Source organism: Mustela putorius, unplaced genomic scaffold (assembly GCF_011764305.1).
Source record: "Mustela putorius furo isolate JIRA1106 unplaced genomic scaffold, ASM1176430v1.1 tig00537227_pilon_pilon_pilon, whole genome shotgun sequence".
NCBI classification, from domain to species: domain Eukaryota; kingdom Metazoa; phylum Chordata; class Mammalia; order Carnivora; family Mustelidae; genus Mustela; species Mustela putorius.
Window position 1 is genome coordinate 42,092,374 of NW_025422368.1, and position 26,090 is coordinate 42,118,463.

General features: G+C 42.8%; 1 long non-coding RNA gene across 1 annotated transcript in view; it reads right to left on the reverse strand.

Moving 5' to 3' along the window:
- LOC123389972 overlaps positions 1-26,090 on the reverse strand; it is a 55,441-nt gene that overhangs the window by 2,647 nt on the left and 26,704 nt on the right. The window contains exons 2-3 of the long non-coding RNA XR_006604654.1: positions 21,571-21,720; positions 19,367-19,507 (exon numbers count right to left, since the gene is read on the reverse strand). This is a non-coding gene — a long non-coding RNA (uncharacterized LOC123389972). The remainder of the gene's footprint in view (positions 1-19,366; positions 19,508-21,570; positions 21,721-26,090) is intronic.

Here is a 26,090-nt window from a genome sequence, read left to right on the forward strand (position 1 = left end):
TAGACCTGCTCAAGTATCTGTTACTATAGATTTTGGTCAGTCTGTGCTCCATAACACCGATCTTTCTTTTTATAAAAAAACAGTATCAATTACAAAAATTAGGAAAACCAAATGAAAGCATGCTAAATAGAGAGTATGCTAAAATGTGGAATACTAAAAAAAAAAATGTGGAATACTGGTTTTTCTGTGCATTATAATAACATCAGGTGGGATGCCTTGTCAGGAATCATGCTGGTGCCTTCTATTCATTAAATCATTTGTTACACTTAAGAACGTTCTGAGGATGGTACTATTATGATCCCTTTTTTATAGATGAGAAAACTGAGGCTCAGAGAGGTTAACTTGCCTAAGAACACCGGGCTCATAAACAATAGAGCTGGGAGTAGAACCCATGTCTGTCTCACTCCAGTGAACCTGAAGTCCATGGTCATGATGCCGTTGTACCCGTGCCAAGTTGAAGGGCAATGCTTTTTGTTTATTGTGCTTGTGTGTATAGTGGAAATGCAATCAGCTATCTTGAAAAACAATCAGATTACTACTGTGCTCCTACTTCAATTTTCAACATTTCGGTCAATTCATTGATCTAAAGCCTGCTATCCCTACTACTTATTATTACCACATTAAAATAATGTGTGTTGAGGTTATAGAAGTGATTCACTGTGTTCTCTCTCTCTCTCTCTTTAAAGATTTATTTATTTACTTTTAGAGAGAGAGAGAGAAAGAGAGAGATAGTGCGAATGGGGAAGTGGGGAGGGATGGAGAAAGAGGAAGAGCATCCCAAGCCAACTCCCCACCCAGCACAGAGCCTGATATGGGGCTCAATCCCAGAGCCCTGAGGTCCTGACCTGAGCCAAAATCAAGAGTCTGACAGTTAACCAACAATGGGTGCCCCTACTGTGTTATTTACACTTTTTAAGAGTAGATGTGGATTAAAAAAATTTTTTTAAAAACGGATACACTGAGGACTCCTAAAGAAGCAAGTACCTATTGTTTAAATATAAAACAACCCTTGAGATCAGTTTATATGAGAGGGCCATTGCCCAGCTCCCATTTTGTGCCTTGTAGTTCACTTACACTAGAGTGACAAAAACGAGGGAAGCTCTTGCCCTAAAGTCACTCATAATGGAGGGGAAGACAGACAAGTAGACAGGTTATTATACAATTATGTGGAAAGAGCCACCCGCGGGATGGGAAGCAAGGAGTGTAGAGGGGAAGAGCCATAGAGAAGAGATAGTCCCCACAAGGGCATGACCTACGCAGCACACAGACGTTCCTTCTGTTCCACTAAAAAATACACTTTCTTAATGCATGTATGTTTGTGGCAAAACCCAGGCTGAATTGTGAAATGGGGAAAATTGACTTATAATTTACATTGGGGGCTATGTGAAGAGTCCTGGGTGTTATATGCAACTAATGTATCATTGAACATTATATCAAAAATTAATGATGTACTATAATTTGGCTAGTTGAATTTAAATAAAAAGAAATGATCAATTTTAGGTAAGTTTACATTTCCAAAATGCCCAGTTTATTTTTATTTTTATTTTTTTTAGATTTTATTTATTTATTTGACAGAGAGAAATCACAAGTAGATGGAGAGGCAGGCAGAGAGAGAGGGAAGCAGGCTCCCCGCTGAGCAGAGAGCCCGATGCGGGACTTGATCCCAGGACCCTGGATCATGACCTGAGCCGAAGGCAGCGGCTTAACCCACTGAGCCACCCAGGTGCCCCCAAAATGCCCAGTTTAATCAAATTCCTTCGCCCAACCTTCTGTCTGTGACATTACGTCTCTTCTCTCTCTCACTGCTCCCTACCAGCCCGTGGACCCTCCAGACCCGCTTTCAGCCTGGGGCTTTTGTACTTGTTGTACTTTGCTGGAACAGTGTTCTCCATGAGGCTGGCTCCCTCACCACCTTCAAGTTCTACCCTAGTGCAGCTTACCCTGATTGCTTTCATCACCTGCCATCCTGGTGCTTCTTCCTGGCTTTTTTTTTTTTTTTTTTGGACTGCACTCATCACAATGGGAGTGCCTTCTGTACTTTAGTTATGTGCTTGTTTACTAGTTAAGTTTATGCAACCATAACTAATAGCTCCCCAAGGTCAAGAGTTTTGTTTAATTCACTGCTGCCTCCCTGGTTTGAGCACAGCATCTGGCAGTGATAGTCACACTCTCAGTATCTGCAGAATGAGTGAATATGTTTCTGTGGTCAGCCTGGCTATATTTAACTTGGTGTCAGACAAGAGTTTATTAGAGTTGTCAGCCTCTGTTAATAAGAAGGCCCAAAGAATTCAAGTATTTTATAATCCTTTAGCATCTTCCTCTAGGAAAGCTCCTCCATCAACAGTGTCATGGAGGGCATTGTCTCAATGCACAACGTTTATTGACACTGAGAAACAATGAACTTCACAGCAAAATAGGATTCAGGACCATGTGAATTGGAACTCCAAAGTATGGACGCCATGCATTTTTAGGAGCTAGCTCAAAACCTATGACAATGTCTTAACAGGTGGAATTACTTTGTGGAATACACCTCAACCCAAGAGATGGCCCTCTCTGCCATAGAGGCTGGGAACCTCAGTCTTGTTAAGGTCCTTGAGTTCAGAAGTTTGGGGGAAACTAACTCACACTACCCAATTCACAGGGATTGAAGAATATGCCAGAATGTGAGATGCAAAGTTCAGAATGAGAACTGGATCTGTTACACGGACCAGAACTCTCACCCACGTGATTTAAGCAGCATCATCTCTCCCTGTAGGCAGATGGACACATAGGCACGAATGACCTTCAGGATCCTTCGTGGTCAGGATGGACTCTGATGATGTGAGATGGTCCACAGTGAGATGGTCCAGTCCCTCACTGGGGATGACTCTGCCCCAGAGCTGGGGCCAGAGAGCCTCTTTCTCTGCTGCATTCCCCCAGCATGCCTCTGTCACTCTCCAGCTTTCCTTGGAAGACCAGCTGCTGAAGGAACATTGTTTTTCTTTTGATGCATCAGCCCTTCCCACCAACATAGAGCCAAGTCCTGCCCTGGCCTGTGAGCTGCTTTATTCTGTTAAGGTAACCACGTATCTCTAACACCTCTGTTGTTTGGTCACTGAACTCGGAGAGCAACCTCGTTTTTAATTTCTTAGAGAGCACTTACCCTGTGGCTTCCAAGTACCCTCTATGATTCCTAATGAGCCCCAATCGTCACTGTCACCTTTGTTTCCCACATATCTTAATACCAAAAGATGTTTCTGGAAAACAAACAGCTTCTTGGATCAGGATCCTATGTGTGGCAGCAAAGGGTGCTTCTACGAGGCGTGCACACTCAGACAAACTGTTCTGTTACTTCAAGCTGTGTCCTTTCTGTCTGTTGATTTCTGGGCACCGACTGGATGCCAGGGCACTGACTGTCTTGAACTTTACTAAAGAGACATCTAGTGGGGCTGAAGGAGAAAACTGTCACTCCTGAGTTCTACATCCGGAGGAGTGGAAGCTTCAGTGCCAAGAGGGACCTCTAGTGTTCTGCAGAAAGTCCAACTCAACCACGCTGAAGATTCTTCCGATGTCATTTTCCAGTTTCCAGGTGTCAAACAAGAGTGTATTTTTATTCACAGCTTGCCATTCTCTCTATGAAATACAGAGGCAAAGCCTTTTCAGGATTTCTAGCTAGGTATTTTCAAGTGGCTGAATTTAAGCAACTTCCCGGTACAGGAAATGTGTCCTAGTGGAGCTCCAGGAATACGCTGTCTCCAACAGCCTGAAATGACACCAGATCCAATTTACTGAGCATTTACTGTGTGCCCTGCCCTGGGGCCTGGCTCAGTACTATTGACAGTGCTGCTTTTAAGCAATAATTACACTATTTTTTTTCTCCTTGTTATTCAGATGAAAAATCCGAGACACAGGAAGGTTAAGCAACCAAGTTGAGGTAACAATTAAGTGGCAGGGCCTGACTCTGATCTCCTATCTGAGTCCAAAGCCCATGTTCTTTCTTTCTTTTATTTTTTTCTATCAGAATATTTTTTCTTAAATAGCTTTATTGATATTTAATCCACATATCCTATAATTCACCCATTTAAAGCATACAATTCATTGACTTATTATATTTATGGGGTTGGGCAACCCTTACTATAATCTCTTTTAAAACATTTTTATCAGCCCACAAAGGAACCCTGAGCCCCTTAGCTATCGCTCTCTAAGGCAATCAGTTTTTTTTTTTTTAAATCACTTTGTTGAGGTATGACTGAAATGTAGAAAAACTACATATTTAATGCATACTGGCTGCTGAGTTTGAGGATAAGTATACACTCATGAAACCATTACCACCATCGAGGCCACAAACATTACCCATCACCTCCCCAACTTTCTTCCTGCCCCCTTTATTACTGTCGCTATCATTATTATTACGGCTATGGTAGACACCCTTCTCGTAAGATGCACCCACTTAGTGAATTTTAAGTATAAGATTCTTGGCTACAGGTACTGTGCTGTATAGCTGATAACCAGAATTTATTCATTGTAAAAAACAAAAAATGCATACCCTCGACTATCACCTCTCCATTTCCCACTCCTCCCAGGCCCTCTGCTTCCACGAGCTTGACCATATCATTTCGCATGTAAGGGAGATCGTCCCAGTCTTTGTCTTCCTGTTGCTGGTCCAAGCCTGTATTCTTTTTTTTTTTTTTTTTAAGATTTTTATTTATTTGACAGAGAGAGAAAGATCACAAGCAGGCAGAGAGGCAGGCAGAGAGAGAGGAGGAAGCAGGCTCCCCGCTGAGCAGAGAGCCCGATGTGGGGCTTGATCCCAGGACCCTGAGATCATGACCTGAGCCAAAGAGGCTTTAACCCACTGAGTCACCCAGGTGCCCCCCAAGCCTGTATTCTTAACCCTTACACTTGCACATACATCTGGAGTGGGCTAAAAGGTCACATTTCTCCCGCTCACTCTCTTGGTCTTCTTCATTCATTTTTCTCCCCCTCCTGCCCTTCCTCCCTCCCCCAACTTCTTTCACTCTTTCCAGACTTCTCTTTATTATTCTGAGCTGGCAAATGTATCCATTTTCCATCAAAAGCTTGGTGACATTTGCAATGGGAGTGGATTTGTTTTTTTCAGGGTTGTGCTTATAATGGCATTTTTTGACAGCCCACGGGAATTGGCATGTTTTGTCTTGACACCACTAAATACTCTCCCTGTGAAATCAAAGCAGATTTTTCACGTGTCACTGCCGGGTAATGGCTTTTCTTGGGTGGTGTCCAATCCAGAGAACTGATGCTATTTTATTCCCCTGATGAAAACTGTTATTTGGCTCTTTCCAGCTCTTAAATTATCCTGTCTTAGCATCTCCATCTCAGCTGAAGAGGTAAATCTGTTTTAAAGAACAGGGACTTTTTTTTTTTTTTTTTTCGAAACCGAGGCATCAAGGTTGAGTGAGTGTTTGTTAGAATTTGAGCATTCAAAGCCTTTTAGCTTATTACAGTCCCTGGAAACTCATAGCTTTTCCAACCACAGATAGTTTTTGTCTATGTTTTTGCCTTTATTTGTTTTGTTTTGTTTTGTTTTGTACTAGACCTAAGAGGAAATTTTTCAGGACTTTCAGGAAAAATATATGATTTGGTCATACATAGGGAGGTTGTAGACATGGTAGTTGAGGAGACACTTTGCACAGATCTTGCTGTTCGTGCAGAAGCAACTCTTTTATCTGCCCAGCATCTTTCTTTTGGGAAATTCCCCTCCTACAGATGTTCGGTGGTCTGTCACTCACACAGAGATTTTCCTGAAGGTTGGGCATCTGAGCTAGACTGGACAAACCTACCTCATCTCTCTGCTACAGTAATGTGTCTTCAGGTGGACATCTAACTCAAGCAGCGCCATTCAAATTCACATTAGGAGCTGTCAGAGTAAAGTTCCCTCCTTCTGAAGGCTGCAAGAGCAAAGAACCTTTTAAGTCTGTATCTACTGAAATAATCTGTGCTGCCAAGTAGAGAAAACTTGCTTAAGGAGGAATGAAGCAGAGCTTAAAGGCAGAGATGGAGTAATTACCTCTTAATGACATAATCTGATGTCCTGGATCCAGCTATGCTGAACTCAAAACTATTCCTCCTCATCTTTTCAAGTATAAGAACAAATAAATAGACATTTGGGGCAAACTAATTTGAGTTGGGTATTTGTCATTTGCAACTGACAGTGTCTTGACTGACACAACAACATGTGCAGAAAATTCTGGTCAAACAAACAGGTAATGAACAAATAGGATTCATTTACCTTTAATATCAGTACTCTTCCAGGGAGGATCTCATGAGGGCCAGTAAATTGTCTCCTGGCATCAACTATGAATAAACAAAGACTTTGCCTTGTTCCTGCCCTTCGGCCATCCATACAGAGTAACTGAAAGTTTTACTCTGTCTCCTGGATCTTCTCCATCCACCCTGCACAGGCCATGTCTATTTAACTAAGAACACAGTTGTTCTGATCACAGTTTTTGATAAAAGTAAATATTAGCGAAGTCTAAGTCATGACACTGGCTCTCAAACTATTTGGTACCAAGGACATCTTTTTCTTTTCTCTGTGAAAGATTTTGCTTACCAAAGCATTGTACTAAATAATTATGGATTTGTTTTCACTATATGGAATAAATCAACATATAAAAAGCAATGAATCAGAAGAGCTTGTCATTTGCTAAAACCAGCATTTCCACACCAAACTGAAATAATTCCTGCTATGAACAGCAATTTGAGTGTAATGTTATAGTTTAGAATTTTTGCAATATTGCATACATTGTACATATATCATAAATATTGCATATGAAAAATATAAAATATAAATATATATACACATTTATATATAAAAATATAAATTTATATACACATATACCTTTGCCTTTGGAGACTCCTGATTGAGAACATCTGACCTATTGAGGGTTGGCACTATGTTAAGAAGATGCGTGGCATGGACCCTGTCCTCCTGGAACCCACAGTTCAGTTTCATTCCTCCCTCCACAGAAAGTTTACTGACTGTTTATGAAGCAGAATTCCTTGAGATACAAAGCTGAAGGAGACATGGTCTCTACTCCCCAGGAACAACTTGATGGACAAGAAATGCTTAACTAACACACTCTCAGGCCACTACATGCTGTAACAGATTAATGCGTATCTGACACGTTAGATTAACTAGGAGTCCACGAGAACATTGCTATAGCCTGTGGCCAACCTGCTGTCCTCAGTTCCTTTCTCTCCTGTGACTGCGGAGGAAAAGCTGACGCAGCCCGCCCACACCGTGATCACCACCGCTGCAAGCACGTGCGCATGCGCCGTGGACCAGCGCAGAATGTAACAGGATGGTGATGGCGTGCGGGAGGAACCGGATGTTAATGCAGGAGGCGTGGTTTGTTATGCGCTGGTGCCCGGCCCCCTAAGTTAATTATGTTGGGTTTCGGGGATGATGTAGTGAGGGTATTACACGGCTTGGTGGGGCCCCACTTGAGACTCACCATCACCTTATGGGACGTCACCACAACGCCGTCAATCTGAGTGGGTTTCCATGAGTCACGGGGATTCCTGAGAATCCATGTCTGTTGGGTCGCTCCCTGTTCTGATTTTCCCAGTGTGGTCCTGGGGAAAATGCACCCCTTGTGGTTATCCCATTCACTTCTGATTTGTGCAAGATGTATGTTTGAGGGGCTCATTTCACCAAGCCTCCCATCTAATCATCTTCAGGATTCTTTCAAGCACAGGAGGGACCCCACTTCACCCTGGGCAGGGTTAGGGAGGGCTCCTGGAGGAAGTGATGGTTAGGTGATGGAGAAGAATGGATAGTCCTAGTAGGGAAAGCCTCAGGCTCAGGAGTGTAAAATAGCAGAGGGCCTTTTGAGAAAAGGGAATATCAGATAATCCCCCACCCCAAAAAAAGAAAGAAAAGAAAGAAAAAAAAAAAAGAAAGTTTGGAGAATTAGACACAAGGTGGTATCTTTGTGTATATGGAGAGAAGCTGAAGGACTGACATCAAGGGAGTCAAGTCAGAGCTGTGTTTAGGTTACTGTGACGTCAGGGTGGAGGAAGGATGGTGTGTGTGTGTGTTTGTTGGGAGTGATCTGGGAATGAGAATTGAAACCATTAGAAGTTTAGAGATAGTATCAGTCATGTGGGCAGAGGAGAGCCAACAGGGCCTGAGCCAAGGGACAAGCAACAAGGATGAAGAGATTTAGAGGCCAAATTAGAGAGTAGATCTAGAGAAGTAGAGAGTCCTGAGAGGTCTGAGAAGGACACAAAAGCAGCTTTTCCAGAAGTGTGCTGTGGAATCAGACTCTCTAGATGGTGTAAAAGAAAAATTATTCAGATACTTGTTAAAGATCAAAAGGAAGACTTTATCAAGAGAAACTACTGCAATGGGAGCTTCCCAGTAGGGGAGAGAGATCAAGTTTGATTCCAGATACAACACGGAAAAATAGAAATGTACAACCACGGAGCAAAGTAGGGGTCAGAGAGAAAACATCAAGCCTAGGGCTATCTGGCCAAACTGATGTGACAGGGCTCAGACAGGAAGGCAGGCCAGTAGGATCAGACATGGGGGGTGGGGGTGAAGAATTTGATCAGACATCAAGGCTGATCAGATACCAAGAGTGAGGGATTTTTGCTGAACTGACACAGCAGGTGTTTTCTTAAAACTGGACTAAGTGAACTAAGGACAGAGGGAAGACTTAGAGGAGCCTGCCCCAAGTTTGGCCAAAGGAGAGAGCTTTGTCAATGGCATTAAATTAAAATGAATTGGAGAGATATTCCGAGGCCCTCACAGTTCCCAAGCCTAGTATCTCTCCTGCTGGTCAGTTCGCCCCCATGGCAGCCTTCTCATCTGCTCACCTGTGAACTCACAGAGGTGCTACCGAGGCCAGGGAGGACTCCAGAGAGGTCCCTCAGTTCTCACTTAGCGGGTCACTGTTGGCCTTTGGAAGAGCAGTTTGGGAGAGAGCAGGGAGTAAGGGCAGACAAGTATAAAGACCCCTGGAAGGACTTGAGGAAGGTGTCCAGGTGCATATGGGAAAGCAATTCTTTTTTTTTTTTTTAAAGATTTTATTTATTTATATGACAGACAGAGATCAGAAGTAGGCAGAGAGGCAGGCAGAGAGAGAGAGGAAGAAGCAGGTTCCCCACAGAGCAGAGAGCCCAATGTGGGGCTCCATCCCAGGACCCTGGGATCATGACCTGAGCCAAAGGCAGAGGCTTTAAGCCACTGAGCCACCCAGGTGCCTGGAAAGCAATTCTTTACAACTGTCTGCAGGAGACCATGGGGAACCATTTGACTCATGCTTACTGTCAGAACTTTCTGTAACAATTGCCATCATAGGCGTAGAAATCCTAAGAGAATACATAACTTATAGTTGGGTACCTTGAATAGTGCCTCTTAGATCTTTAAAATACACAGACTTCGGGGGCCATCACTTCCTGAGTAGAAAGGCGGATATGAGGAAAAACTCGACTCTCCCCTTAAACTCATGTCTTTGTCCAAGTCATGAAGAATTGCAGGTCCATAGATTCATTCCTCTTTGCATTGCCACCCTAGAAGCTCATAGGAAAGTTTTCTCGGTACATGAAGAAATCGTGTTCTGGCAGCTGTATCCTGAGTAATCACTTTTGAGATAGAACTATTTTTCTAGCTGGAAAGGCTATATTTGAATTTCACCAGCTGCTTTCCTAATGATTATTAGAATATTTTGGTAATGGCACCAGCTGCAGGAAAAGTCAGGGTGCTACCTAATCTTTCTTTAATGAGGGAGATTTTTGCCTCAGGCGAGATGATACTTATTTAATCCAGATATGTCTCTCTGGGTGTTCCCCAATTCTGCCAGGTTTATGGATCACCCCAGCCATTGGTATTCAAATAAAAATGGCTTAAGGCCCCACCACATGCACAAAAAGGGAAATCCAGCTACACTTCTACCCGCTGTCTGGGCAAATTCTTTGGGCTGGGTGGGACAGAGGTCATTCTTCTAGGCTTTCTGCCTCTACTAAATTCTCAGTCTTCTATCTTGCCTCATGAGGTTTTTCTTTTCCCAAACTCGAACATAGTTAACTTTTTCCTTCCATGCTATTTGCATAGAGCCTGTTTTTACAAAGAGTTTGAGACAATGGGGATTGTGTTGCCTCAGAGCATGGCAAGTTCTTTAAAACTAAATAGGAGATATTTCTATTGATTTCTAGATTGAGATATTCCCCACTCTTTCCACCAGTGTGAGAGTTTCTCTTGAGCTCTCTTCTCCTGGGCCCTCCAGATTTCATTTTCCTGGACTTCCTCCCTCCTACCTTGTGCCTTTACCTACCTATTTCTTCTATCAGCTTATTCTGTCCCCACCATCTCAGTCTGCCCTTGGATACTTATTTTGCTTATTTTATTAGGTAGAGAAATATACTTTTCTTTGGCTTAATGGTTTTCCTTTGAAAAAATTACTCTTCCACGACCAGATGGCTCTTGAGGACATTTTGCTAAGTGAAAGATGCTTTCTCCTCAAGAGAAATTTCATCGACAGCTTTAGAAATAAAATTTTGTTATTTCCTTGCTATATTAAAATATGTCATACCCAGATTTTAGTAACTGGCTTATCAGCATTACTTTTATAGTATTACCAAAATAAAGCTATAATTTGAAAATTGCTGAGTAAGGGACATAATACTCAGTATGGCCAGATTTTATGTTCCTGTTTTTCCCATCTTCTTCGACCATTTCTACATATTGCTTCTTTTGGCTGAGATCCTTTCCCATAAGCAGGCTGGTCATCCTCTTAGATTTTTTTTCCCCTTCCTTTCTTTTCTTTTCTTTTCTCCTTCCTTCCTTTCTCCCTTTCTCTCGCTCTCTTTCCCTCCCTCCCAGCCTTCCTCTTTCCTTTCTTTCCAGGGCCCTGTTAGCTGGTGCTCGATGGTAAAATAAAATAATAGACCTGAGGTTCCATCTGATATGTACAAAAAAGAATTGGAAAGAGGAAAAGTGCTTGCTTACTTGCTTACCATATTACAGATGGAAATTCACACATGGAACCAAAATCCAGGAACACAGTCCAAGATGAAGTTGTTTCTAGATTTGAATTGTAAAGGTTCTTGGTCTCCCTGTTACATTTTGAGACTTAAAAGCTCTTCCTTCCGATCTTATTTGAGAAATGAGAGTCGATCAGTCTTTACAGCTTTAATGTTGACAGCAATTCCCTAAGTTATTTGTAAGTGGCTTGCATTTTCTACTTGATCATGTAATCCTGCCTCACACCACATCTTGGAGAGAATTTTTTTTTTTCTTGTTTGCATAGTTTGCTAAGAAGTTCCCAGGTCAGCTTTGGTACATATTATCCTCATGGAGGCCTCCCACTAGGTATACATCTAATCTTCCAAAATGGGCATGATCTGAAAACGAGTTTATGCGGTTGATGAACTGGACAAGTCCCGATCCATCCCTATGAGAGCCATCCCTATGAATCATAGCCCTAGCCTGACTCTTCAGCCCGCAACTGTGGGGCCATACCTGAGGTATACATCTGCTTAGCATTACATTTCTTATCCAGATGTCTCCTGGTTTTACCAGCTTGAGTCATAGAAATATGGAAAAATCTCCAGGAATCTTCCATCTGCATAATAAGTACAAACTCAGCACCCTTGAAATTGCCCTTAGGCATCTCTGCACGTTTCCCATGAGGGTTTTACAACTGTCACAAAGCAGTTATTTGGTGGCCTCCCATGCTTATGCTCCCATCATCATTGATATGTCAGCTGTTTTATCATAATAAAGATAGTAAACATAGCAGTCACTTCTATTTGCTGGGAATAATCCTATAGCCATATGCATAATAAGTCATTTAATCCTTACAGCTATACTATGAGGTAGGTCCTGTTGTCCCCATTTTATAGATGAGGTAACTGAAGTTCACTCAAGTGTCAGCAAGGGGATGCTAGAACCCAGAGTCCTTGCCTTTAACCACTTGGCTCTTTGCCTGTTGTAGTCACTTAAGTGTTGACTTTAAACTCTGTGGATGAGAATACAGCCTTGACATGAGTCAGACTTGGGTTTGAATCCCAGCTCAGCCACTTACTCACTATCTCATCTTGGCAAGTTATGTAACTTCTTGGGCCCACAGTATTCTTATCTATAAGTGGAGATAATACCACTCACTTTCCTCACGAGAGGACTGTAGATATTAAGTATAATAGTGCATTCTAACAACATGAAGTGGAATCCTTGGTGTGTTGTAAGTACGCAATGAATGTTAGCTTTGAATATAATAGCCTCGATCACCCTTTATGCTAATATTCTTTTTATAGATGAGCAAACTGAGACTTGGGCAAGTCGAAAACCTGCTCAAGTTTAAACAGCCTTGGAGAGGCCATCAAGGCTTGAAACTTAGCTCTGGGACACCAAAGTCCATGTTCTTTCCACCCATACCGTATCTAGCTACATGGTGTCGCTGCCCATCAGCTCTATGGGTGCTAAGGACCATGTGGAAGGTGCTTTGTGGGATGTGGTTTTGATCAAGAAGTAGTCTCTACCCTGATCTGACCTACAGTTACCTGTGATAAGAGCCACGTGTGAGAAATTCCAAACGAACGGAACAAATGACGTGTGACTAGAGTGCTGAGCAGCGCCGGGCCATGTGACTGTGAGCTCAGTCACTTCTGGGTAGTCTCAAACTTTTGGCTGAGTGCCTGACTCTTCATTTCACCTCTTGCTGTGGAACTCTTGTTTTTCCTTTAAACCCAAGAGTCCAGCTCCACGTGTAACATAATATCATGTAAATGAGGGTAATCTTGGAAGGCAGGCTGCCCAACATACTATAGTTGCTTTGTGGCTCTAACGAAAACCACATGCTTCATGGTATTTTTAGACTAGTTAATATCAGCAGGTCTGCAGCATTTTTATTTAGATATTGCTGTTCCAGCTGTGCTTCCTCTAGTCTCTTCAAGAAAACTCTGAATCTCTACCAGACCGTAAGCTTTCAGGAGATTAGAGAACTGAAAGAAAATGACTAGTGCTTTCCTCTGGGCTCTCCTGGTTTCCACAAAGAGTTTGTATTTGCCTCCCTGAGTCTCTGTGAAAGGAAGATATGGCTGACCAAGGGGCCTGCTTTCAAAGAATGGTGGGACCAATAACAAGGTGGGAAAAATGATGAGCAATGATGTGAGTTTTTCCTGAATGAAAGAGAAGAGAGTAGAAAAGGGGGGAAGGGGGAGGAAAGGGGATGTCCAATACCTTGCTGAGTTCTTGATATTGACTGGCACAGTATAGGCTTTTTGTTATGGTTTGTTTGCTTTTGTTTGTTTTATTGTTTTGAGAAAGGGAAAATCATTCTAGTCCATTCTTTTTTTGGTTTTAAATTAACATATAATGTATTATTTGCCCCATGGGTACAGGTCTGTGAGTCATCAGGCTTACACACTTCACAGCAGTCACCATAGCACATACCCTCCCCAATGTACATAACCCAGGCACTCCCTCCACTGCTCCCCCCAGCAACCCTCAGTCTGTTTTGTAAGATTAAGAATCTCTTATGGTTTGTCTCCCTCCCTATCCCATCTTGTTTCATTTTTCCCTTCCCTACCCCATCCAGCCCCCTCATATCAGGAACATCATATGATAATTGCCTTTCTCTGATTGACTTATTTCACTCAGCGTAATACCCTCTAGTTCCATCTACGTCATTGTGTGCAGCGTTGGTGGTATAGTGGTGAGCATAGCTGCCTTCCATCTACGTCATTGTAAATGGCGAGATTTTATTTCTTTCATTTCTTTTGATGGCTGCATAGTATTCCACCATATATATATATGTATATATAAAATCATGTCTTCTTTATCCATTCATCTATTGATGGCATTCTGGTCCATTCTTGAGCCCTCTTTGAAGTCATTTGAATTTCTAAATTTGCTTCTTTTGGAGAAAGTATTTATTTCTTAGGCAAGGTCCTTAAATTACTTTTATCCTCAACTAAATCATACCTCTTTTTCTCTACCCAGAATTAAATACCCAATGTCTTGTGGCCAGAAAAATAAAAATGCTTCTTTTCTCCCCCTAAAGAGAAATTGAGATAGGACTTCGATTTCAAATCTAATGATGTCAATAGGAGCAGTGCTCTCTGTCCATAGGGTAGGAATTTGTGGATTCAAGGGTGGTTGATGGGTCCACTATCCTCTGCCTGGCAGGCTGGAGGAAAAAGGGGTAAAAAAAAAAAAAAGGCGGGGGGGGGAATGATTGGAATCTCCCTGATGGCTAAGGATGATGAACATTTCATCATGTGTTGTCTGAGATACCACCTTACACCAGTTAGAATGGCCAACATTAACAAGACAGTAAGCAATAAGTGTTGGAGAGGATGTGGAGAAAGGGGAATCCTCTTACACTGTTGATGGGAATGCAAGTTGGTGCAGCCACTTTGGAAAACTGGAGATTCCTTAAGAAGTTAAAAATAGAGCTACCCGGGGCACCTGGGTGGCTCAGTGGGTTAAAGCCTCTGCCTTCAGCTCGGGCCGTGATCCCAGGGTCCTGGGATTGAGCCCCGCATCGGGCTCTCTGCTCCTCGGGGAGCCTGCTTCCTCCTCTCTCTCTGCCTGCCTCTCTGCCTACTTGTGATCTCTGTCTGTCAAATAAATAAATAAAATCTTAAAAAAAAAATAGAGCTACCCTATGACCCTGCAATTGCACTACTGGGTATTTACCCCAAAGATACTGATGTAGTGAAAAGAAGGGCCATCTGTACCCCAATGTTCATAGCAGCAATGGCCACAGTTGCCAGACTGTAGAAAGAACCAAGATGCCCTTCAAAGGACAAATGGATAAAGAAGATACAGTCCATATTTACAATGGAGTATTATGCCTCCATCAGAAAGGATGAATACCCAACTTTTATATCAACATGGATGGGACTGGAAGAGATTATGCTGAGTGAAATAAGTCAAGGAAAGAGAGTCAGTTATCGTATGGTTTCACTTACTTGTGGAGCATAAGGAATAACATGGAAGACATTGGGAGATGGAGAAGAGAAGTGAGTTGGGCGAACTCGGAGTGGGAGACAAACCATGAGAGGCTGTGGACTCTGAAAAAGAAACCGAGGTTTTTTGAGGGGTGGGTGAGCCTGGTGGTAGGTATTATGGAGGGCATGTATTGCATGGAGCACTGGATGTGGTGCATAAACAATGAATTTTGGAACACTGAAAAAATTAAATTTTTATAAAAAGAAAGGAACAATCTAAGTCCTTCATAACAATGTCAAAGACAAAGACCTTTTTGCTGAGGTTTAGATCAATTTATGACAAACCCATGCAAATAATAGCTCAGAACCATCTGTTGGTAAAGGGTAGGACTGATAAGATTTTGCTTGGCATATGTTTTGTTTTGCTTTTGTTTTAACATATATTGTGAATGCATTGGGCCCAACAGCTACACACAGGAAATTGCCAAATTTTCCCCAGTATGACCACCTTGAAAATATAATGCTGCTCAATTTTCTTCTCCTGTCCTCTTTTGTAGTCTGGTCACTTTCACGTTAAAAACAAAACAAATCTTAATTTTATAATTGTGACTCTTCAGGTAATAAAAGACTCAATAGAGTCTAAATCAAGTCTTGGATCTCAGATCCAGTTTAAAACTTCTCCCATTTCCATAGCATAGACCAGATCTTTGGCTGAGGGTCCTGAAATGAGGAAGGAGGGTTGATCTTACAGTCTGCTTGAGCAGTATTCTTTCTGACTCACTCCCCCTCCTCAATTTGATTTGTTGCCATTTTTTTCTTGAGGATTGGGGGTGGGGCAAAAGGGAAAGAAGGGTGAATCATTTTTTCATGTAGTTGGGGCTCTTTGATTCTTTCTTGGCTGAAATTGCCAAGGTGTTAGGCCCTCCAGTACTCTTTTTCATGATGTGTATCTGTGGTTTCTCCCCTTTGGGACTTTGGCACTGTATTGGTTCCTGATATGGGTAGTGCACATTCTTCAGGTAACCTCTTTCCTTCTCCCATCTCCACTCCTGTCCCTGTGGTTGAATCTCCAGCTTCCTATTGTGGGAGTCTCCTCGCTCTGGCAGGCCACTCTGTAGGGTGAGGTCCTTTTAAGATATTTCAACACATATTCCGTAGTGTCCACAAGGCTCATGAGGACTCGTGCATTCATGCTCCACCACATGGAAAGCATGTTCCCCTGCTGCTTCTGTCTTTGCCTGCCCTCTTGGGCAGCTTAAGGCAGACTTCTGCCTTCAGAAATGGTTGCTCCATTCAACTACTATGTCTCCATTCAACTGATATGCTGTGGTCTCCATTCAACTACTATGTTCTCAAGTCTTCAAGAACATGTGTCAGGCTCTCCAGTGATAGGAAGAGCCAAGTGATTTTTAGTCTTGGAAATTCTCTTCAATGAACCCCCTTTGGTAATTTCAAGATTCAAGCACCCAAATCAAGAAGCAGAATATTATCAGAACTCAAAGCACCCTTCATGTTCCTTTCTAGTCTCTCTAGTCTAGATTAGACTAGATTAGTCCAGTTCCATTTTGCCTCCTTTATACAGTATCAAGGCAAAAGACTAGTTGGACTACTTTTTAGTGAGTTTTGATACCCAGTAGGTCCCTAGAGGACTGAGGAGGGAGGTGCTCGCTACTTATTGCTTTCATCTTAACGGACATCTGTAAGTTGAAAGTTCATTAGGAGTGAACTTTCTGTGCTGACTCCACTTTGAGATTTCCTTGGGAGTCATTCAGAAAAATATTTTCCAGATTGTCCTGTCTCTGGGAATTAGTGTTTGTTCTCAGAAGATGTCTGTGAATGTGTTTATGTCTGCTTCAGCAATTATTTGCTAGGTAAACAAAGTACTAGACATGTCTGTCTACATTAATGGGGAACTTTATAAATGGCTCTAGCTACAATTTATTGAGTACATCTTCTTTGCTAAGCTCTATTCTACATGTGTTTTAACTCTTTAAATCTTCACTATTTGTAAAACCTCACTATTATTATCACCATATCACAAATAAGGGGACTGAGGCACAGAGAGGTTAATAAATATGACCAAGGTCACACAGCTGGGAAAATGAGAGCCATATTCAAGGCCTGGTCACTTGGGTCCAGAGATTCCACTTGTAGGCATAGTACTCTTCTACTCTGGGGTCCAGACTTCACTGGAATCAGTTCCCCCATCACTGATGAAGTGCCTCAGAGTATCCTTAGGCTGAATGATTCAGAGTTAGAGAAATGTATCACTGGGAAGGTGATGGCTTCTGGATCAGGATCAGGTCTTTTGGGGAGTGAGCTGGATTTTCAGTTTGAGGTCATTGCTATGCAGAGTGGAAAGAATAAGGCATTTGGAGACCTGAGAGCCTCTTTGGGAATATGTTTGTGCCCATGATAGAGACCCCATGAGAAAGTCCAATTTTTTGATATTCTTCCTTAGGTCATAGGAAGAGTCATGAGCAGTGTGCAGATTTAAGTTTTGTAAGAGGAAAATATGTTGTGTCTTGAATTACCCTAGCTGTTCAGACAAGACCAGAACACCTCTACTCCTTTGCATTGACACAATGTAGAATGAAAGGTCCAGATGCTTGATTGTGGTGTGGTCAACTCCACATTAATCCATTGTCTGAGCCCAGGAGAAGGAAGAAGAACCCATTAAAAGGGGGTTGACTGGGAGTTCCCGGTGGTGACCAGTGAGGAGGGGTGGGACCCATGGCAGAATGGTAAGGAGAAGAGGGTGCTAAGACGCAGATTCCAAGTAGAGAATTGATGCGAAATTAGTCTCCCCCTTCCAATACGTTCTTAGAAAATCTGACGCGTAGAAGGGGAGGAGGAGGAAAGGACGTTACTTAGGTTAGATCTTTCTTCAGTAAAGACCAATAGGACTGTTGCTTGGTCACATGGTTTCAAAATCTTGTGTCACTGAGTGACACAGTGGGATTGAGGGGTGTGCCAGATCAGCAAGGGCAGGAGAAGATCAGGCATCAAGCTCTGTTGTGGGTCCTGGCTACAGTGTCACAGGTCGGTAGGTGGCAGATGGTGTTCACAAGGAAAGACAGCAGCCTCAGCTTTAAGGGAAAGTGGAGTCTCGGCTAAAGGGGGAGTTCTGGCCATGAGGACAACTGCAAATGGAAAAATATCTTTGAAGCATGCTCTTAAAACTTCTGCTTTCTCATGCATCACCTTTCATCTCAGGACCATACAAATAACAACAGAACAATAATTACCAGTCTCTATTCACTTTTTAAATTTTTCATTCACTTTACCAATATCTACTGGATGCTTCATATGCATTTTGTCTTGCATGAATCCCTAGAGATACTGTGCCGTTAGAAGGACATGATTTCTGCTTACAGAGTTCATAGTCCACCGGCATGATCTGTAAACCAACACGGTAGTGTTGTAAGTGCCTTGATGGGATAAGCACAGATGCTCTTGGCTCACAGGAGGACAGGCAACCCAAACTTTAACTGGGGGGTGGGAGTGGTGTTAAAGAAGACTTCCTGGAGGAAGTGGCATCTATCGGGAAGCCTGGACAGTGGAGGTGGGGCGGGAGATTGTTTTGCAGATGAATCTTGACTCCACTAAGAACCAGAGACAAAAGGGGCCTCGGAGTGGTCTGATAGGACTGATGAGGACTCTGCCAGCAGGAAAGAGCTAGAAAGCAGAGGCAGGTGAGGCCAGCGAGGTCCCAGGGTTAAGCCATGTGCCCCGAACCACACAGTATAGGTGGCAGAACAGGAATTGGATTTAATGTCTGCCTCAGCCCGGAGACAGAACTCTCTCTACATCACTCCTGGGCATCTTTTTTTTCTTTTTTTTTAAACATGGGAAAAAGTCTAATTAAAATCTGCATCCAAGTAAACAATGTCTCCATCTCCAGTAGAACCTTCTGCTTCATTTTGACTCCCAAATCATTGCATCCTCTCAGGATTAAAGAGATTGAAATGCATTAAAGAATATTCTTCTCTGATCCTGATGGAGGCAGCAAATCACTGAGAACACAGCTCAGTGCTCAGGCGTAAAGTCGTCATGAGCAAAAGGTTGGAGGAGCCAGGCTGCATTTGTATCCCAAGTGAGAGAGAGTCGAGAGAAAAATGCACAATCTTCTTTCATAAAAATTTTAAAAGGACTAGTTTGTTCATGACCTTGGTTGATTAGGGTCAGGGACTTGATGTGAAAATGCTGAATATATCAGAAAAATCTATGTTTGCTCACTGGCCCATGGTCCTGACTAAGCTGCTAACTTTTCTGGGTTTAACCCTTGAGAAATGGATGTTGATTTGAAGGTGTGTGTTTGTGTGTGTGTGTGTGTGTGCGTGCTTTTTGCTACTCTTCCTAGTTTGGGACAAAATCCAACATAATTGTGGCATTTAACTACCGTTAAGTGAAAAATAAAGTTTATTGAGAACAATGAGTGCTGTCATACCTCATAAGAACTCACAGTACTTCCATCCAGATGCCTTCTTCTTGGCCACACATCTGATGATGACAGCCTTTCCATTTCATCACTGAACTTTGGACTTCCATCACCCTATGTCTCATTCCTGGAGGCACTGCACACACCAGCCTGTCTCAGGCAAAATTGAGAAATGGGCAAAGAATGTTGTTTAGGCCATCAACCTTCTTTTCTTCCTCTGCGCATGGGGCTTCACAGTCAGAGGCTTAGGCGCCTGTCGCCACACTCTATCTCTATCCTCTTCTATCAAAATGAAGACCAAGAAGAAAGCTCAAATTTAATTATCGGAAGAGAGGCAAGGGTAACTATGATGTTAACAGTTTACACTTAGATAAGACTGACTATGTGCAAACACATGGTATACAGAGTTTCATGTATGTTGGCTCAGTGAGTTACTCACTCCATTCTCTGCACTGGAGAATAAAATTATCCCTCTGTGTTACTAAGAAATTTGTTTAGTTACCCAAGGCCATGTAGTTAGAAGGTAGTGGATCATGGTTTGAATCCAGGAAGTCTGGTTTTGTCCATTTCTTAGTTATTATATTAGGAGAATGGGAAAGCTGCATTGACCAGGATGTTGAAGGCACTGCTAGCTACCATATGTGGTATTTTACTTAATGCTCTAACTAGCTTTTGATATAAGGTGCTATAACCCTAAATTGCAGAAAGGACGGCAAGAGGATATGAGACGTGCCAGGATTTCATAACTAGCAAGTGGTGGAGCAGGAACTGGAGCCATGGTCTGAATGATTCCAAATTCCACGTTCTGTCCACCATGAGCATTCCGGGATTCAGGCCACCAATCTCAGATGGTCTGTCTCTTCAAATTTTGTACTTCAAATATATATTTAATATCAGAGTATTAAGTTCGATTACTGCAGCCATGATCATTTGAGGTGGAACTTTGGGTAGCAATGAGGAGGCAGGAGAAACACTGAATGGGCACTGAGACATTCGTTGAATGTAGAAGTTACAGTTTGTAGGATGGTGACCACTTGGCCATCCTAGCCAACCAGTCTCATCTAGAAGTTGCTTCTTTCCAGTTCTAGCTACTCTATTTGCCTATCTTTACCCCCGAGTTCGCAGCCTTCCCATAGAGGCCTTGTCCGAAGCTCAATTCACCTTCCTTACACTCTTACTCAGGTTTAATAGTGTCACTAAAGCTAGAAACACCCTTTCTCCTTCACTTGTCACAGGTAGTCTGTCCTTGGGTTCTATGGATTCTGCCTCTTGCTCACCATCACTATTCTCTCACATACCATCACCCGTCCTGTCTTCACTAGGTCACTCACCGTCATTCGCCTACAGGATCATAGTTGTCTCCCAAGTGAGCTCCTCACTCCTGGTTTCTCTCTTCTTTAAGGTATAATCATTGTGCCCCAGAGTAATTGCCCTATTAGGGAAATCTGATTACCTCACTTTCCTGTTCAAAATCCCCAAAAGTGCTTGGGCCCCAAGCACTTATGTAATGTTTCCTTGAACTTCAGGTGATGATGGTCTTTGGTAATGTACTTTTGGAGCCGATGGGGGGTCTCTTAGACATTTTAAAAAATCTTTTTTAATTTTAAGGACATTTAAAATGTAAGTCGATACATCTTCTAGGTCATTTGATGACCGCTTATAACCTGGAAGCAAATAGCTCAATTTTTATTGTCCTAGGCTATTGAGAACAGAAGTGTACTTGACACATAGGCAAGGATATGGTGGCTGTGACATCACCACAGTCTCTTTTGATGGCAGTTTCATGCTAGTTTGACCAGAAAGGAGGATTGGATGAGCTGTGTCATTACTTAGCACATGGTCATGTACGCGTGCTGAATTTAAAGTAATGTACATGCTTTCAGTGAGTGCCATATTCACATGCCAGTAGCAATGTGGCTTCAGTTAAACAATAACATCCATATTGCATTAAGTGAATTTTGCTAATTTGCATTAGATTGGGTTTTACTTTATATAAATTTATTTTGGTTTTATTGTTGTATAAGGGTTGTAAGCAATGGGAAATGTTTATATTTGTATACATTTGGATAATGTTGTATGTTCATATACATTTATGTTCGTATACATTTGGATAATGTTGTAATAAGAACAAGTTGTTGATACTAAGAATATTCAACAAATTCTTATAACACTGAGCCACACAATTTTCCACCCCAAGTTCAGGAAATACTGACCTGTGGGATCACATGCAAACTCGTCACAATAGCAAGTGAAGTCCTTTGTGTCTCGTCTCTAGCACACTTCAGCCTCCCTCCTGCAACTTCCCCCATGCCTGCTCCTTCTTCCTTGACTAGAGCACCTTGACAGTAGAGATGGTTTCTTACCTGTGAGCAGGACAACAAATGAAGCAACGAATGAATGGACATGTGATGGAAGGCAAGAGGAAAAGGAAGGCCATTCCACAGACTTAATGGCCAACGTTGAACATTATTTTAGATAATCAGGTTCCTCCTTTGACTCCAGGCTGGGACGCATTCCAGCCTCTCTTATCTCATCCACCATAGTTTTATTACTGAGTAAGTCATTTATAGGCAAGGCAGGGATGAGGGAGGGAGAAGGGGAGGGGCGGCAGTGGGGTGGTGGGAGTAACGGAGAGAGAGAGAGTCAAAACTAACACCCACAGGGCAAGGTCAGATGCAGCCCATATCCCAAGGGAAGGAGTCATCTCCACATGGTGTTTTCAACTTGGAAATTCTCAGAGGATCAAAGAGAGACTGTTCACATCACTGTTAGTCCCAGAGCATATCCACTGTTCCTTTCCCTCCCCTTTTTAGCTTCCAAAAGAGGAATGATTCATTTGAACAGACTCTTATGTGTACTTTATTTTTAGTACAGGAAGTATTTTCTTTAAATGTTGGTGTACGAAATGTGAGTTTGGATCAGCTGACAGTCAGGGGCAGACGAGGGGCCCAAGTACCACAGCCAACAAAACTGCACAGGTTTTTGTACCCCCTCAGGTCTCTGTCACTTCCAGAATTGGATTTACTCAGTTCCTACTTAGTGAGGGGCAGTCAGTAGGTAGTGGGGTTCTCTGTATCATTCTCATGAGGAGGATTTGGGTGCACAGCATAGCCAGTCTCATTCCCAACACAGAAGAACTTCCTTCTTTTCTTTGCCTCCTTCTTTCTCTCCACCATTCAAGAATGACCTCATGTGCCCGGCACCAGGCTAAGCCTGTCCAGCCACTGGTCCTGTTCAGACACAACAAATTTATGAAACAGGTCCTTCTTGTGGCTGCCTAAAATTTTATGTAGAGATAATCTGGTCGTGACAAAAGAGACTGTCAGTCTTTGTGCATTCCTTTGAAATTTGCCTTCTGATACTGTATCTGGAGATGAGGAGACCCAGGTCCTCCCAGCTCCGTGACATGGGGCAAATCATTCACTTCTTCTGACCTCAGATTTTTCTTCTACAAAACGGTGGGAAAATATCTGCTCTTTTTTTAGATGAAGGACAGTGATGAGGACTAACATGGAAACAAGATTTGTGTGAAAAGAGCAATCAATTATATCAAGTACTAAACAAATGTAGGGAAGGTTATTGCTCTCAGTATGCCTTTCCCCCACCCCCTCATTAGAACATTATGTCTTCTGGGGCGACTGGGTGGCTCAGTGGATTGAAGCCTCTGCCTTCGGCTCAGGTCGTGATCCCAGGGTCCTGGGATCGAGCCCGGCATCGGCATCGGGCTCTCTGCTCGGCAGGGAGCCTGCTTCCCTTCCTCTCTCTCTCTGCCGGCTTCTCTGCCTACTTGTGATCTCTGTCTGTCAAATAAATAAATAAAATCTTAAAACAACAACAACAACATTATGTCTTTTATAAATGAAGTGACTAATAAGTAAGGCATTAGCTCCATACTGTTCAATAGTGAACATTCTCCCTCATTCTACCAGATAAACGTACTCCGAGAGAATGAGGCTGGAGACGGACCCCTCTGGACAGAAGCCAGTTTTCACCACTCTGGGGAGCGCAGATCTGAGGGTACACACACACACAGAGTGGGCAGAGGGGACACGATGGGAAGGCCCACCTCTCTTTCATTTTCTGAGCTGCGTAGATAGATGGAAAACAACGGAAGTGAACCGCTGAAGCTTGCCAGTGTCCCTTGCCTGAGCACCTTCCTAAGAATGGCAGCTCTTCAAAAGAATGAAACAAGGCCCCAGAGATTTTTTGATGAGTTATAGTTTGTCACTGCACCTAAGTGGTAAGACAAAGCCATCCCCTGCCTTTGGGGAGCTGTATGTAAACACTGGGCTCTGCGTCACAGTGATAACTCAGTTAGTTAGTTCTGTCCTGCCCCCCACCCAACCTCACCCCAGCTTCACAGCTGCCTTCTGGTGTGTCCACCCACATACACACATGCACACTGGGGAGGAAATGTGAGTGCTTCAATATGGAAATAAAGGCTTTCCCTGTGATGTAAATATCCACTTTGTTCCCTGGTTCCTTGCCTTCAGGAAATGCTCATTTCCCCTTCAAGGGAGGAGACCTACCCTGTTGGTAATGGAAAGTACTTTCCCATTGCCATCTTGAACCTCGTATTTGGGCTATTCCATTCATTCATTCGCTCATTCATTCACTCACTCACTCATTTGTGAAGTGAGGGCCTACTAGGTACCAGACACTGTTCCAAGTGTTTGTAGTAAAGTATGAACAAAAGAGACAGAGTCTCCCTTCTTTCATGGAGTTTATATAGGCAGTGAAGGACACAGTCAATAAAACAAACTAGTACATGTACAAAATAACCTCAGACAGTGAATGAGAGAGAGTGGCTTGGCAGAGAATGACCAAGAAGCAGGGCTTATCTAGGAAGGCCTCTCTAAGGAAGCACATCTGACCTGAGACCTGAGGACAAGGGGTTCTGGGGCAGAGCTTTCCGTGTCAGGGGAACATCAAGTGTGAAAGTGGAAAAGACCCATCGCACTTGTTGAGAAGCCAGCGTTGGCTTTGCTGACACAGAACAGCTGGGTTTTCTGCTCCCTACACTGCGTCACCAGTGGGGGCCCACCGAGGTCAGAACATAGCCAATCTGCTTCTCGGCTGCTTTCCCCCTTTTTTACAGGGCTCTTTCCAGCAAAGAGAGTAACACAGATACTATAGGTGGTTTCAGATCACTTCTTTTCGTCAATTACCCCTATTTCCAGCAAGGTCCCCAAACCTTTGCAGAGATCTCTGTTTACAATGCTTACTGAAGCCAAAACTGGTACGCAGTTATTCCTAACTCCTTCTCCACCTCTTCCTCTACTAGAAATTGTGACTGTTAATCTTCATATACAGACCTCAGGTCTGGGAACTTATAATGGGATTTAAAAATGCCCATTTGGGGCACCTGGGAGGCTCAGTCAGTTGAGTGTCTGACTCTCCCTTTGGGCTCAGGTCATGGCCTCAGGGTCATGGGATCGAGCCCCAGATCAGGTTCCACGCTCGGTGAAGTCTGCTTGAGATTCTCCCTCTGCTCCTCTCCCGCTCATGCTTGCTCTCTTTCTCTCTCTCAAATAAATGAATAAATAAAACCTAAAAAAAAAAAAACCCAAAAAACCAAAAAACCCCAAGAATGCCCATTTAAGAGAGGATACTTCTGAACAGACCAGCCTTCCGGTTTGTACCATTAAGAAGAATGGGGAATGGAAAAGCTCCCTTTATAAATCAATGATGTAAGAGAAAGAGAAGCAGCCTGAAGACAGGAAAAGTACTTACAAGATGTTAAGGACTTTTTTACTTGCAATGTTACACCCCTGAGGGCATTTTTATACAAGTCCCCCCAGATGCCTAAAGGAAATGGCCTGGTGACATAGCCCCTCTCCCTCCTTTTTCTGTTTGTGTGCCCATCAGCCCTGGGAGTATTTGCAATACACAGCAACCACTTTTTCCCAGGTAATTAAATCACAATTTACAAGGAACCGAAGAGAATATTCTACAACTCATATCAAATAAAGTGGGTATTGTAAGCATACAAGATTCCTAGGCCAGTTCAACTCCAGAGACTCACTCAACTCATTGACAAGTAATGTCACAGTTCTTCCTGCCTCCTTGTTTAAGACGTGTCCCTGAATGGATGAAGACATGATGTGTGTGTGTGTGTGTGTGTGTGCGCGCGCGCACGTGTGCATGCATATACCTATATATCTATATATACACATTCATACACATACAATGGAATATATATACACACACATACATATGTGATGGAATATTACTCGGCCATCAAAAGGACAAAATCTTACTATTTACATCAACATGGTTAGAACTGGAGGGGATTATGCTGAGAAAAATAAGTCAATCAGAGAAAGACAGTTATCATGTGGTTTCACTCATATGTGGAATATAAGAAATAGTACAGAGGATCATAGGGGAAGGGAGGGAAAACTGAATGGGAAGAAGTCAGAGAGGGAGACAGACCATGAGGGACTCTCAATCATAGGAAACAGACTGAGGGTGGCTGGAGGGGAGGAGGATGGGGGATGACGTAACTGGGTAATGGGCATGATGGAGGGCATGTGATGTGATGGGCACCATGTTCCATGCAACTGATGAAAAGCTGAACTCCACATCTATAACTAATGGTATACTCTATGTTGGCTAATTGAATTTAGATTAAAAAAAAAAACCCTTGTCCTTGATGTCCACCCAAGGGGATGACTTCAATCTCCAAGTTCTGTGCTGTGCCCCTTGTTGTTACGATGATTTGTTACGATGA